Consider the following 2,744-nt stretch of genomic DNA (forward strand, 5'->3'; position numbering starts at 1 on the left):
CTGGCTGTGGAAATGGAGGTATGCTCACAAGGCTGCATGTTGGTCATGAGATGCAGGGCTCACTGTTCACTTATCCTGATAAGCCTGCGGTTTCTCCCTTGTATTTTTCCTAATACTAAATTTTTTCTTGCCTAAATGTATGCTACTACCTCCTGAAATGCTTCTTTTGTGTCTCTAATTTCCTTCCGGATCACTGGCAACATTATTGAAGTGCCCTGCAGGATAAGGTATCTTAGGAGGATGGTATCTTGCACTTAGCACACATTGTTGCAGGAGACGAGATACACCTCAGTGACTCATTCTGTCCTTACTTGCCATCTTTTGTGACAAACACCTGACCTGATGGTTCCTCTCTTTGTGGGTGATGTTCTTCATGCTAACTTCAGGCTGTAAATACTGAGCAAAGAGTTAAAAATCTCTTGGGAAGAGGGTAGGAAGCAGATTATCGTGTGGTGGGAGTGGGATGGTTCCTTCTGAGCTTGTCCAGGGAGAATGGGAGATGTCTTTAAATGCTGGGAGCAGGGAATTTCCTATATAAACCCATAATTGTGTGGTGGGTGCTTTAAGGGATTACAACCAACTCATTTTACCTGAAGTAAAACAAGACATGAGGCATTCAAAACATCCAGGAAAACTGTAGGAGACCAGGAAGTCTGCCGTACCCTGGGATTACACAGGTGTATATGCTGCATCTAGTGCCTCCAGAGCAATGAAGAATGCAAACAGAAGCACTTACCTGCTGGCTGGTGCTGTACAGCTTGTTTTCTTTATACCCTGAGCATACTTTAAATCCTAAAATTCACCAGTAAAGAATAAAACGGTGTGTTGGATCTGTTGGGCTTCTTTAAAAGGGGCTGACTTTGTCTTGCTGGTCTCTCCAGTGACTTGTCAGGGATCAGGCTTGAATGTTTCATGCTCAGGGCTGCTACTACGTAGTTGTGTGTGCATTTTAGTGGGGTCGTTTTCCTCTTAATTTCCCCCCAGTTCAGCAGGAGAGGTTTACCTTCTTCTCCAGGTGCTGAGGCACGCTCTGATCCTTGTTGGGATCTCACTCAATGCAACACTTCTGCTTCTCCAGCCACTGGTGGGGAGCTGAGAAGAGTTTTATGGTTTGGCTTGGTTTTAACCCAAGCACTAACGAGCTGTGCTCTCTTCCTTTCCCTGGGAGTTTCTCACGTAGTTTCCAAAGCTCTTAAACTGGCTGGGCCATTCATGCAACTGCAGGGAAAGAGCAGGCTTGGGTCTGGTGAGTTTTCTCCTCCAAGTCCTGGCTCAGCCCTTCCCTTCCCTGCCAGCAGGTTATTCACAGAGGAAGGGGTGGGAATGGCATAGGGAATGTGCTCCCTGAGAGCTGCTGGCTTTTCCTTTTTTAATTGCTTTTACTTTCGGTTCCATTTTCAGTTACCAGTGTTGAATGTTGCAAGGGTGATAAGCCAGCCTGGAGGGACAGCTCCAGCATCAGGACCTTTCACCCGAATCTTAGGAGGAGGGTTTTATTATTAATTTTATCTTTTATTTCTTTAACACCCCACCACCACTATTAAGCCTTTGCACCAGCTCCTAGCTCTGTCCTGTGATGGCAAGTGGGGCTCGCAGTTGGGGTTTTTAGGATCTTTTCCCACCGATGGAGGTTTGGGCTTGAGCAACACTTATCTGGCCCATTTTTGGCTCCAAGGTGCCATGCCACCAAGCACGTGAACTTTAGCAGAGAGGTGGATCCTCTGTTTGTCTCAGGGTTGCTAAAGCCCTCAGTGGTGGGGTGCCAGGTGGAGACCCCCCCCATTTTTTCCCTCGTGCTACTGAATACTTATCTTTCCTTTGACGCTGGCCCTTGCCAGCATCCTGAAGCGCAGCAAAGCCACAGGCTGGGCCCTGGCTAGGAGACCTGGGGGTCCAGTGGCTGCCTTACCTGGTGTCCCCAAACTGGGGCCTGCTGACCCACCATGTGTCCTCTCAGTGGGCACCAACACTGTTGTCCCCTCGTGTCCCCTCAGGGGGCTGTAAGGGACCCAACACCATCTCCCTTCATGCCCCTCACATCCCCTTCCTGAACCCTGGGCTGAGAAGGACCCAACACCATCTCCCCTCATGTCCCCTCACTGGGTCATGAGGGTCCCAGATGCCATCTCCCCTCATGTCCCCTCACTGGATCATGAGGGTCCCTGATGCCATCTCCTCTCATGGCCCTCACTGAGGCCAGGGCCATGATGGACCCAAAGCCGTCTCCCCTCATCCCCCTCGCTGTCCCCAACGCCATCTCCCCCCACACCCCCTCACTGAGCCTGGGGCTGCGAGGGACCCGATGCCATCTCCCCTCACATCCCTTCATTGAGCCCAGGGCCGCGAGGCACCCAGCGCCATCTCCCCTCAGGTCCCCTCACTGCCTCATGAGGGACCCAGCGCCATGTCGTCCCCGTCCTCCCCGCCGCCGCCGCCTCTGTGGGGGCCCGCGGGCGCCATTTGGGGCGGGAGGCGGCGGCTCCCCGGCGGGGCGGTCCCCGCTGCCGGGTGCCGGGGGCGGGCAGCGCCGTTCCCTTCCCTCCCTCCCTCCCGCCTGACCTCAGTTCCTGGCGGAGCGCGGCGCCCGTCACGAGTGCGGCCCCGCTCCGCTCCGCTCCGCTCCCTCCTCCCCGCGGGGCCCCGTTCGCCTCCGCGCCCGCCGCGGGGGGCCCCGGCGCGGTCATGGCGCGCTGAGCGGCGACGGAGGCCGCCACCCCGCAGCCGGCGGGCCGGGCCGGGGCCGG

The sequence above is a fragment of the Haliaeetus albicilla genome, chromosome 4 (genome assembly GCF_947461875.1).
Source record: "Haliaeetus albicilla chromosome 4, bHalAlb1.1, whole genome shotgun sequence".
In the NCBI taxonomy this organism is placed as follows: domain Eukaryota; kingdom Metazoa; phylum Chordata; class Aves; order Accipitriformes; family Accipitridae; genus Haliaeetus; species Haliaeetus albicilla.